Genomic DNA, 13,829 nt, shown 5'->3' with positions numbered 1-13,829 from the left:
GCATATTTAAAGGTAACAGCTGATAACATTGGTGATCTGTGTTCGGCGTGTCAAAAGTTGGATGATTTGCTTACCATTGTTAGAAGTAAATATAGCCTTGATGATGATTGCAGTTGTACAACTGGCAATAGCTTGGAGAACTGTTGTTTCATATTATTAATGACTGGACTGATTAACCAAATAATGTCAGGCATAGAACAAATAGAACACACATAGGAAATGATGTGTCTATTTTCTGCAAAGATCATGAAACCTCTATGAAACAAGACGATGCTGCTGACAACTCTAGAATTCTGGATGCAAGTACTCAGCAATCTGATGATTTAGTTTATTTAGAAGGAAACAAAAAAGAAAGAAAGGAAGACGTTCACAACAAATAACAAGGAAGAAAAAGAAATTGATTAATGACTGTAAAGGAAAGAGAATACGTAGTAAAAAGGACACTGCTTTGTTATGTAACACACAAGTTACAGGAAATTATATTTTTCTATCAGAAAACCTTCAGGCTACAGAAAAACACATCATCTTTCCGGTGGAGCAGGTAGAAAAAAAGAGGCAAGGGGCAGGTGAAAAGGAAGAAATCAAAATTGAACGTGGAAAGATTGAAGAACATTACTGTAAGGAAAAAAAGAGGAGAAAGAAAGATGTTGACTACATAACTCAAGCTGTCGATTTACAACACCAGCTGGATGAGAATTTAATACACAATGAAAACAATGGGATTAATAAGACTAATAGTGATGAAGATCTATCCTTTGTAACAATTGATAGAGCAGATATTATTGCATTAGAACGTGAAGATTCTTCAGAGCTGGCCAACAAAGATATTCTTATAATTGGAGATTCAGTTATTAGAGGAACTGATACGTATATCTGCAGAGATGATAATGAACATTGAATAGTGTTATGGTTACCAGGAGTGAAAACAGAAGATGTGAGACAACCCTTGGAATGCCTTAATGTAAGGATGTATGGATCTGTTTTTATTCATGTTGGTACAAATTATGTCACCTGCAAGGATTCTCTGACTGTTAGTAGGGAACTGACAGCCCTCTTAGATAGTATTGCTTGTACTGGTGTTAGGATGTATTTTTCACAAATCACCTATAGAAAGGATAGTCAGGTCACTGTAAATGAAAAGATTTTGGGGGTAAATACCTACATGGAGAAATGTCCTGTTTAAAAAAAATGGAAATGTGTAGATCATCCAAGCCTAGTTTTGGGCACACGTGTTCAGACAGGATGGTGTGCATTTGTCTAGATCAGGGAAGAGAATTTTTGCAGCCAATATTTTGCAATATTTGACAAACACTAGTCAGGTTTTTTGCCTTGTAAAAAATTTAACAGCCCACAGATATCAACATTTGATGCATCTCTGATGGTTATTATTGCTAGGAGCATTAATATTAATGTTTTTATTTATTTGAAAATTTGCTACGTTCCCACAAGATTGATGTTGTTATTGTTTGTGAAACATGGCTAAAGAACAATCACTGAAAACCAGTTTTGTCAGGGTATAAATGTTTTTACTGTAACAGACACTCTAATAAAAAATCAGGAGGAGGTGTTATGATAGGAATTAAAGATAGCAATGAGACCTGTCATTATTACCTATTCAATGATAACACCAACACTATAGACTGTGTAACTGTGACAATAAAGACAACCCTGGAACATATAACAATTGCTGGAGTGTATAGACCACCAAAGTCAAGTGCATATGACCTAGAGGAAATCATACATTTCTTGCATGAAACACAGGAGGGAAGAATAATATTAGCTGGGGACTTAAATTTACTAGAAAAAGACTGGAATAATATTGATTCTACAACTTTAGTAAGCAAATTATTCACAGCATATATTCAGGAACAACCATTGCTTCAGACTGTAAAAAAAAAAAAAAAAAACTACCGGGGACAGAACATATTAGACATTGTTTGTGTTCCCAAAGAAATTACTGTAACTTCAAGTCAAGTTGTACCACCATTGATGTACAGTGATCATGGGGTTATAAAGGTTAATTTGTTGCTAGATAATTCTGCCAAACTGAAATCTAAGCCAATGCACAAAAGGTTAATTACAGATTATATGGAAGCAAAACAGTCACTATGTAAAACTAATTAGAGTGAGGTGTTCAGTGGAAAAACTGCAGATGGAATGTGGAAGGTTTTTAAGAACAAGATATCTGATTAAGATGAGAGACAAAAAATATATAAAAAAATGGAAGAAAGGTAGAGCTACAACTTTGAAAACTGAAATAATCAAGCTGGACAAAGATTAAGCATAGTGTGAGACAGATCAAGAAAATTTTGAAGAAAATGTATATAAAGATATTGAGCATAATAGGAAACCTTTTTATAGATACATAAGATGTGGAAGGAGTAAAAACACACAAATTGATAAACTGTGTGGAGATTCTAAAATTTATTTTCAGACACAACAGATTTTAGATATATTTACAAAATCTTATGCAAAACACTTTGGCTCCACAAAAGGGGTGATTAGTTCTGCTAGTGACATTCAGGTAACCCCATATCCTGAAATCATATTAGATTATATTGAAAAAGAACTGCACAAACTGAATCCAAACAAAGCACAGGGAGGAGACGGAATTAGTAACAATGACCTTAGAACACTTCAGCAAGAACTTACAGTACCATTATAGCAATTATTCACTAGGTCATATAAATATAGGGAGATTCCTCAAGATTGGAGACATGCACTTATTAAACCTTTTTTAAGGGAAATGGGAGTAGGACAAACCCAGATTCATATAGACCCTTAAGTCTACTTTCATGTTGTGGAAAAATAATGGAGAAGATAATATTGGATAAGTTATTGTCAGAACTGGATTGGTTGGTACTTGAAACCATATATCAGTATCCATATTTTTTATTTTATTTTATTTATTTATAGTTTGTTTGCCAGGATAGTCCATTGGGCCATGAAGAGCCCATTTTCAATGAAGTCCTGGGGAGAAAAGCTCCAGAAAATTACAAATTACAGATTTAACATAAGAATAAGTTGTTAGAGAAATGTAATGTGCACAAATGAAGCAAGATTAAACAAATAGAAAAACACATAGTAGAGTGCACATATTAGTATAATACAATAAGAGTAATATTTACAAAGTTTTTAACGGTTTAACATATTAGCACAATGCAATAACAGAAACAGTCTAATTTTTTTAACAATTATGCTCATTCATGCAGTTAATTTCTAGGCTAATGAATTGTACCATTCTAGGAGTTATGCTAATTCCTAGAGTTTATTAGGGGTACAAAACAATGGGAGGCTATTGTGAATTATAGCTTATAGAGAGTAGCTAGAGTGTAGAGAGATTATGTGGAGTGGGAGCAAGAGCATTCCCAGAGTGCAGTTAGGTATATGTGAAGTAAGGTTTTGAATGAAGAGAGGCTGCTAGTGATGTGGATAAGAGGTGGGAGGAAATTCCAATGGCGTGCTAGAGAGAAGGACATCAGATGTTTGCCTCGTGGATAGGCAGGTTTATGCAGTTCAATTAGATTTTGGGAATTAGATCTCAAAAGTCTATTTGGTTGGTAAATTTTAAAGGTGGTGGCAAAAGAAGGACAGAGAGAGAGACAGGGTGAAAATAAGTTTGTGCTTTAACAAGTTGAATATAGATGAGGCAATTGGACAGCTCAAGCCAATTCAGTTGGTGTAGGGCAGCGCAGTGATGGGAAGTGGATCTGTAGCCGGTTGCAAATTTTGTTATTTTTATTATAGCAAGAGGAGAGTTTAGTCTTGAGGGAGGATTGCAGGTTAGTAAGGATAGAGGCACCATATAGGAGGGATGGGATAATGTAAGTGTTGGTGAGGGTGAGCCTAGTGGAGAGAGAGGTGTAACAGTTGTGGTGGTAAAGCATGCCAATTTGTTGTGTGTTTTTTTGATATTTACTTGTAGATGATTATCAAACTTTAGCTGGTCATCGGTCAGGACTCCTAGTAGTTTAGCATTAGAGACTATTTCAAGAGGAGTATTATTTTGACTGGTGACTGAGAATGAGGTTTTATCTAGGGTGGTGGTTTTGGAAGCAGTAAATATCATGAGTTTAGTTTTGGTAGCATTGAGTGTTAAATGGTTGTCCATCATCCATTGCTCACTGGAGGAGAAGGCATTTTGGGTTAATTTAACTAGGGTGGGTATAGAAGAGGCAGCGCAGATTACTGTTGAATAGTCAGCATATTGGACAAGGTTGGCATTTGGGCTGGCATGGTAGAAATCATTTATGAGTTTATTGAATTGAAGGGGGCCTAAAATTTAACCCTGAGGGACACCTGTTGGAGTATTGAGAAAAGGAGAGGTGGCATTTTTCCATCTGACTGCTTGTTGCCTGTCTGAGGGGTAACTGGCAAACCAGTTAATAGAGGAGTGGGATAGATTTAGTTTGAAGAGTTTAGTGAAAAGAAGGTTATGAGAGATAGTGTTGAATGCCTTAGAGAGGTCAAGGAGAGTGGACATAATGTGGCCAGTGTCACAGGCCTTATTAATGTTTTTTTGGAAGGAGAGGAAAGCTGTGGTAGTGCTGTGGCCAGGCCTGAAACCATGGTGAGTAGGGGGTTAGAAGTTGGTTGTTTATGAGGTAAAGTAGAAGTTGTAGATGGATGCATTTTTCGAGAAGTTTAGAAATGGGGGGATAAGATAGCGATAGGTCAAAAGTTTGTGATATTATTGTTATTACCACCTTTATGGAGTGGAATAATAAATGCTGGGGAACTTGACATTCAGCAATAGATCAATTTATAAGAATGCAGATGGGAACAGCTATGCCTTCTGTGGTAACCTTTAAGAAATATGAGGGTATATCATCAGGGGAATTGGAGCCGGGTTTTAATGTTAGTAGAAGTTTTTTTATGGTGGCTGTAGGGATGGGGTTGAAGGAGAAAGGAGGAGGTTGAGAGCAGGAGATGATAGGGGAGGGAGGGATAGGTGGAAATAAGGGTGGGGAAGCCGAATGGGGAATAAATGATGATGTAAGTTTACTTATGGAATCAATAAAGAAAGTGTTAAATTGGGTGGCTAAGTCCAAGTCAGAGGATCTGGATCAGGGCAGGGGTTTTCTTTTTTTGCCAGGATTGAGAAGGGAGGAGATTCCATGCCAGAATTTTTTGGGGTTGGTGTTATGGTCTGTTTGGAGTGTAGAGACGTAGTCTTTGCAGTCTGAGATAATATGTTTTTTACTTTGTTATGAAGTGTTTTAAATTCAATAAGGCTGGCGATAGTTTTATTTTTGGAGTAGCGTTACTAAGCTTTATCTCAGAATTGCATGGCTAGTAAGGCATTTTTGGTTAGCCAAGGTACAGGATTGCTTCTTATACATTTTGTTTTCAGATGGGAAAGGAGTCAAGCAAGTTTAGGAAAGTTGATTTAAAATAGGTAACAGCATTTTCTAAGGGAATGGTTTTTAATGGGTTCCAGTTCATTTTTTTAGTGCATTTGAGAATGTGTTAGGATTTAAAGTTTTTTAGACAGCGAGTGAATGTGTATGTATGGGTTAGTTGTATGGAGGAGGGAAGACGGTGGGCAAAATTGGGGAAGTGGTCAGCTAATGGTCAGGCAGAATGCGACTCTCAGAGATGTAATGTAGATGAGAAACTAGAATCCAGTCCAGGGTGCTTCCAGTAAGAAAGTTCTTGGAAGGCATGGTTGTTGAGTTAATAAGCTAAGTGAAGTTGTACAAGTTTATATTAAGTGAGTTTGTAGGAGATTGAATTGTTAACCAAATAATATTAACATCACCCACCTGTAACATGATGTTCTATAATAATATAATAACAGCTATGAATGAAACATTGTGCTGTGATGTAATTTATATAGATTTAATTTCACCATTTGACAGGGTCATACACATAACACTGATCAAAAAATATAGATTTAATGTCAGCATTTGACAGGGTCATACACATAACACTGATCAATAAATTAGTACAACTAGGTATTGATGTACTCTTGATAAGATGGATAGCTGCATGGCTTACAAATAGGACATGGCAAGTATCATACAGCAACTGGACAGGCAAAATCCTTGGTTACAGTCAGGGTGTCCCGCAAAGCTTTGTCCTAGGCCCTTACTTGTTTAGATTGTATCTTTCAGACCTAACTTTTTTATCTGAGGTGTTCTACAGTTTGTATGCAGATGACCTGAAATTGGGTAAACTGATTAAATGTGTTACAGATAAGGCATGCCTGCAAAATAACTTAACTAAATTGACTATTTGGGCACAGGATAATAATATACTGATAAATGCATCAAAAACTAAGCATATGAGATTTGGTAGGTATAAACTGAAAGGTGAATATTTAAAACAGCACACAGTGATTGAAATTGTAGACTCATTTAAGGACCTGGGTATATGGGTAGGTTCAGCTATGAGCTTTTCTAATCATATCAATCAATTGGTTAATGATAGTTATAGAACTATAGGTTGTATAAAGACATTTATAAAGTCTAGGAAATCAAAAATAATGAAGTCATTATTTGTTAGTTACATTAGACCCAAACCTGAGTATGGAATAACAATATGGAAACCCTATAAGAAAACAAACATGAGTAAACTGGAAAGAGTACAATGGAAATATACCAAGGACATCCATGGATGTGAAATTTTAAGTTATTATGAAAGACCAAAATATCTGAAGTTGTACAGTGTCTCTTACAGATAACTAAGAGGAGATCTTATTCAGGTATATAGTGCATTTAGTGACAACTACCTCTGGGAATGTTTGGGGTTAACAAAAAGTACTAGAGAATCATCAGATAACCTATATAGAAGTTTCTATAGGAATGAGAAGTGTACTAATTGGTTCTCTGACAGAGTAGCTGATGCTTGGAACAGACTACCAAATTACATTAAAGCAAGTACTAGTTTAGATATTTTTAAGAACAGCCTGGACATGTATTATGGGAACAAGTGTTTTGGTATATTGGCAAGCTAGAAGGGCATTAATTCCCACGCTTTAAATATCTGTATGTATGTAAACTAGCACAATATGCTGATGACTCAACCATTATCTGCCCTGCAGAATCCCTTCCTAAGCTTATACAACTAACACAATCCGCATTCAATAGCACTGAGATATGGATGCAAAATAATGATTTAGCTCTTAATGCATCCAAAACCAAAATCATGGTCTTTACCCCTTCTAAAAATACCAAAATAGACACAATCACCTTTTCTATAGTCAGCCAAAATAAAACTCCCCTTGAAATAGTCTCTCAAACTAAGCTTTTAGGTGTCCTTATTGATGAACAGTTAAAATTTGACCTTCACTGCCAAACCAACATTAAGAAAACCCACCAAAAACTAGGAATGCTCTACCACCACAATCGCTACCTCACATCCTCAACTCGGCTTACCCTCTCTACCACCTACCTCCTCCTCTCCCTTATGTATGGAGTTCCTCTCCTTACCATCCTGCAAGCAGCCCTCAAAACAAACCTAGCATCCTGTTGCAGTAAAATGCCAAATTTGCTACCAGCTCAAAATACTCTTCCCAGCACTGTGACTCCTTACACTCTTTGAACTGATTTGAGCTCCATAACTAACTATCTTTCATCCAATTCACCACTTCCCACAAGCTTATTTTCAACCCTTCTCAATGCCTCTCAATCTCCTCTGTCTTCATTATGCATCTTCCTCACCAAACCCTCAGATCTAATAACCAAAAATCTCCTTGCAGTGCATAAGCCATCACGTATCCTTCTCCTTTGCATGCAAATGGAACTCACTTCCTCCCCACATGTCTATTACACAGAATCTGTCCTCCTTTAAGGCATTGCTCCAGTCTCATTTCTCCTCTACCTGGGAATGCTCCTGCTCTCACCCATCCTAACTTTTCCTCCTCCTACACTTTCCTCTACCGCCTTCCCTATGTCAGATATGTAATCTGCCTCTCATATTTTATACTAAGTATACTCCCCTTGTTAGGGTTCTATACTACTGATGTAACAATGACTTTTATTGTGTCATATTTTTGACTACTGCTTATCTGCTTATTTGCTTCCTGCATTAATCCCTTGTATATATCTTTTTTGTACATACAATTGAACTATTACTGTATTGATTGTTTTCATTACTATTTCTTGCTGATTTTTGTACATATTCATGGTGGAGCTTTTCTCCCCGGGCCTCCATCGAAAAAGGGCTCATCTTGGCCCGATGGACTTTCCCGGTTAACAAACTGCAAATAAATAAATAAATAAAAATAAATTTGCTACCATGAGACATCACATGTATAAATATGTATACATATGATGTATATGCATCATATATATAAATGCATTTTATATTATACATTAAAATACAATTATAAAGATTCTTCAGGAAGTTTTAATATTTATATACTTGAAATGTTGATTAACTATACCATTATATTGAAAAGCCAGAATTCTTCATTAGTAGTTTATGACTTTTAATAAGTAATACTAATTTAGTTTTTCTAACTCTGATTACATTCATATATGCATTGCCTACTAAACTTTTGTTACTCAATTATCAAGGGAATGATTGCCAGGTGTGTAACTAAATGTAGAATTATGCAACATTTTGAGTATTAATTTCTAGAATGTTATATAATAATGGGCCAAATTCCAAAAGAGTTCCTCTCAGTGTAATTCTGCCCTGATTTCCAAAGACCTGCTCTCAGTGTAAGTGACTTACGTCAGTATAAGGCCTATCTATAAACTGGCTTACTATGGGGCCAGATTCCAAAACATCTGCTCTCAGCCGCCTGCTTTCAGTGTAAGTGACTTACTTTGGTTTAAGGCCTATCTATAAACAGGCTTACTATTGGACCAGATTCCAAAATACCTGTCCTCAGTGTAAGTAACTTACTTCAGTATAAGGCCTATCTTTAAATAGGTTTACTGTGGGATCAAATTCCAAAACACCTGCTCTCAGCCTGCTCTTAGTGTAAGTAATTTAGTTCAGTATAACTTCTATCTATAAACAGGTTTACTATGGGACCAGATTCGAAAGCACCTGCTCTCAATGTAAGAAAATTACTTCAGTATAAAGCCTATCTATAAACAGGTTTACTATGGGACCAGATTCCAAAACACTTGCTCTCAGCCTGCTATCAGTGTAAGTTGTCATTTACACTGAGAGCAAGTCTTTTGGAATCGGGGTCAGTGTGTTACCTGTTATTCTATTTCAGATTATTTAAGATATAGCTTACATTGCTCATCCATATATGGATTAACAGTATATTAGATCCTTCCTGTTACTAAACAAACTGAAACAGATTAGTTTAAACTTATAGCCTAATTCATAGTAATCTTATATAACATTAAAAAGTAAGGATTGATCACTCTACTGAAGTACTGAATGCCTATAAAGTTAATATAGGACTAAGAAGCAACCAACACTTTTACTGATGTTCTTATTCGAGCCTAGAGTTAGCACTATTGCTATTAAGTCATTGGTTAATGTTATATTGTTTTCATTCATAACAATTAAAAGGGTTATGATATATACAACATCGTAGATAATAATAATAAAATGTTGATGTTTTCTTGTGTTTTCAGATACCATCTACTATTTTTCATTATTCATATGCATTTGGCAGTCAATCTAAAAATTGATAAAATGCTGATCTCAAATGATAAAACTTCCAAACTAAACAGCTTTAAAGATGATGTGCAAAGTTTTTGTTACCATTCCTTTTTGTTGTAATTATGCTCTCACTATGTAAAGTGAGCTTTCTAATTATAAAATAAATAGGTTTTACTTTAGTTACTTCAGTTGAACTATGTTATTAAGTACAGTAAACTTGTGTTTGCACTTACTGTAGGCTGAACAACTGTCCAGTTATTTTCTATTTCCATGTTATGTAACCTAGAATTCTAATTATGCAGTTTTTAGGATATACAGTTTGACAGTCTGTAGTAGATTTCAACACACAAATACAGCACAATAAACCAGTTAGATGATAAATCACCAAATAAATGCAGTTACATTCAAGCAAAAGTGAATTAGAATGCAATAAGATTGCTTGTTCATAGGTTCATAGGTGTGTACTATGCTAATGGCTCTGGGGCCTTTACAAGCCTAGCCGTAGGGTTACCCTGGCATAGTGCCACCTGACCTTAGTTCCCAGTGCCTCTGTCGAGTAGAGCTACTGGAGTTATCCCCGGGGTGAATTTTCTGTTTCTCATCCACTCATCAAGATTTCATTTGAAGAGGGTCGGCAAGGTGCTCTGCTTGACATGTATGGGAAGTCTATTCCATAGCATGGGCAGTCTCTGGGCTATGAACCTGTCCCTCCAGCATGTTCTGTTAATTGTGGTAACGAGGCTGTGGTGTCTGGAATATGTAGTGTGGAGGGATTGGGATGTCTTTAGATGTAGCATTTCTAACAGAGCTGGGTCAGACATGGCTTTGTAAGTCAAGCAGAGATCGCCTCTAAGTAGGCGATATGAGACAGAGAATAGTTGGTGTTTTTTTAGTTTGTCCATATAGGACAAGTGTTTAAGGCCTAGGATCCTCTTTGTGAGGCACTTTTGTGGCCTCTCCAGTTGTTGCAGGCGTCTAGTGAGGTACCTGCCAAATGGGGCATTGTACTCGATGATTGGCCTAATGAGGGAAAAGTAGAGGGAGACAATGACCTCTTTCTTCCTGGGTGCAAAACCCTTAGTAATGAGATGTGCTACCATCAATGTGGTAATTCATGTGAACCAAGTTTTCCCAAAGGGGATGACGACACATTTTTTGGCATTGAGCTTAAGGCCATGGTTCTGCCACCAGTCGTTGGTCTCAGTGAGGCTATTCTGTGGGATGTCAACATAACTTGGGGAGTTAATAATAGTTCCCAACTTCCAATCCTTTGTGAACTTTGTCAGCCAGAGTCTCTTCATGTTGGCCTGGACTTCAGAGAAGTAGATACCAAATAGGAGAGGACCCAGGACCGAACCCTGTGGGACTCCACTCATAAATAGTCGGCAGTCTGACTTGGAGTCAGCTACTTTCATGCTGTGGGTTCTATCTGTGAGCCAGTTTCCAACCCACCTAGTGATATAGGGGTTGATGCCTAGCTTAGTGAGTTTTTCTATGATTCCTGAGTGGGGAATGGTATCAAAAGCCTTGGCCAGATCAAGGTAGGCTGTATGAACCATCTTGCCTTCATCCACAGCTCTGGTGACCGACTCAAAGAAATCAACCAAGTTGAGGAGGCATGATCTACCCTTCACAAAACCAAACTGTGTGGGATCCAGAGTTTGGAGATTCCCTATATCCTTGTTTATTAGGTCCATGATGATGCGTTCCATAGCTTTGCATATCAGGCTCATCAGGCTAATGGGGCAACAGTTCCCAGGGTCTGTAGTCACTCTTCCTTTGTGGAGAGGGATGACTGTAGCAGTGCGCCATTCGGTAGGGACAAAGACTGAGGTGAGGCTGTGATTGAACAGGGCACACAGGTGAGGTGCCAGTTTACTCTGTAGTTCATGTAGAACAAAGCCAGGGATATTGTGAGGTTCCATAGAAGCTGTATTCTTGGCCTTAGACAGTGCTGTTTTAACATGTGCCACAGTAATACTGGGTGCCTGGCAATCTGCTGTTATTGTGATTGGCCCTTTGGGGGGGGCTAAAGTTGGCACTGAATCTGTCAGACAGTATACTGGCAATATCTGTTGGCTCGGTATAAGAGGTACCATTGTGCAGTAGCTCAGAGCAAATCTGGGCATTGCATTGTGGTTGTCTTTACTACCTGCTGCAATTCTGTTTTCATAGCTAGCTTTAGAGGATTTGATGACGGATCCCAACTTTTTGTTGAGGCTGATAAGGGAGTTTTTCTAATCTTGGGATTTCACCTTATTCCGCATCAGTTTCCTCCTTCTGTTGTAGAGTTTGTTTATGGAAGGTGGCCACCAGATTGGCTTCCTGTTTTTGGAGGAGAGCATCTTGGTTCTATTGGGTATGGTGAGATTCATGCATTTCTGTACGTGTTCGTACTGTGCACTGGTGTATGATTCGGCGGTCATAAAACTATTCTCTATTTGGATGGGTGCCGTGAAGTTAGCCACCTCTGTAAAGTGAATAATGGAGATTTCAACTCACAAATACAGCACAATAAATCAGTTAGACAATAAATCACCAAATAAATGCAGTTACATTCAAGCAAAAGTGAATTAGAATGCAATAAGATTGCTTGTAAAGTGAAAAACGCTTTTCATTATCCCAGGGAAAATAACGATTAGTGTTAGAGCTGTGTTACTATACTGTATGCCAGTCATTATATAGTTAAATACTGACATGCTTAAGGTCCATCCTGGATAAGTAATACATGCGCACTTATAGCTTTATTTTATGAGTCTTTGAGTTTCTGCCTGACATCATACAATTTAGCGATATTCTCAGACTATTTGGCAGTTGGTTCGAAAAAGGCTTTTTCTTCATTTGGTTAAACTGAGTGGAATTGTTTTTGGTGTTATGCTTTCTTAATGTCAAAGTCAGTATATTGATCATGTCTCAATTATTTGGTAAAGGTGGATTTACAATTATTTTAAAGTTTAAAGATTAGTGTACTTTGAAGAAATACACAACAGGAAATCTCAGTAAGCCAGTCTGCACTGCTGAGATGGTTGCAGTGGTGCTCCTGATTGTCAAGTAATGTATTAAATCTTAATTTTTTTCTTGGCTTCTTGTGTTGAGACAGCATTTTGAGTACATTGCAGATTTACAATGGACAGTGTGTATTCAGAGTAAGGCAGAAAACATTACTTGTAGTAGCCATCCTAGTTTCAATAGAGAGCAGGTTGGTTAATTTGTAAAATATTTTAGCTGTCTTAATATTTTGGATGCTGTTGTTTCATTCAGGGTTCTGCAGCATTGTCTGTTTTTTCATATCAGAGTGAGCATTTTATATTGGACAGATAACTGGCACCACTACCTCTGTGATTGTAATTAATCTCTGAAAACCACAAATAAGCAAGACAATTAACCCAATACTAGACAACAGAAATTACATTTTAGCAACAATTACTTTGTATTGGGGAGCCAGAACAGCATATACAGAGCTAGTCACCCCTGATGATAAAATGACGTAATTCCCAAGATTTCAGTGGGGTGCTACACCTAAGTAAACCAAACCAAACCAAAATTCTGACTCAGATTTGAATGACGTTCAAATGAGGTAGCACCCAGATTTCACTGAAAATGAGAGGGATAGTGCACACTGCATATGGCTATTCAATTGAAGGAGAATGGAGAGGTGCCCTCTCTCCCAAATCCTTCCATTCTCCTCCCAACTCACTGACAGAAATAAACAATGTGAGCGATATATCATATTATTATATCTCAAAAACGCTGATACTTATCATATATCCTTACAGTCTGTCAGGAACTCCCATATTCAAAAATAGATGAGAAAGAGCCAAACAAAATGGAGGAGAAACAGGAAGTAACTGAAATAAATGAAGTTGGCACACAACTGTCATGTTCATACAATACAAGTATAAATGGATAGTGGTCACTCAAAATCCCATGTATTTATTTACTATTATAACAGCAGTTATAAGTACATTATGAACATATGATGACTTTGAATTGTTCCATTAGGTGTCATGGCAAAAAGTTCTGCTGATTTTGGGAGCAAAGAAAAGGAAAGACTAAATGGAAGGTAGGAATCTTATATTTCACTAAAGTTAAACTGCAATATCCTACAAGAAACATTCCAAAACCATTATATTTGTTGGAAATAAATATTGAATATACTGAATATTCAAGTATCTTTGAAATACTCATGTATATTGGTGGGTGTAATGATAATTCAACAAAATTAAGTGAAACAGCTGATGATATACATTTAA

This window comes from Protopterus annectens, chromosome 5.part0, assembly GCF_019279795.1.
Source record: "Protopterus annectens isolate FY-2018-M chromosome 5.part0, PAN1.0, whole genome shotgun sequence".
In the NCBI taxonomy this organism is placed as follows: domain Eukaryota; kingdom Metazoa; phylum Chordata; order Ceratodontiformes; family Protopteridae; genus Protopterus; species Protopterus annectens.
Note: the sequence above shows the minus strand (reverse complement) of the source record.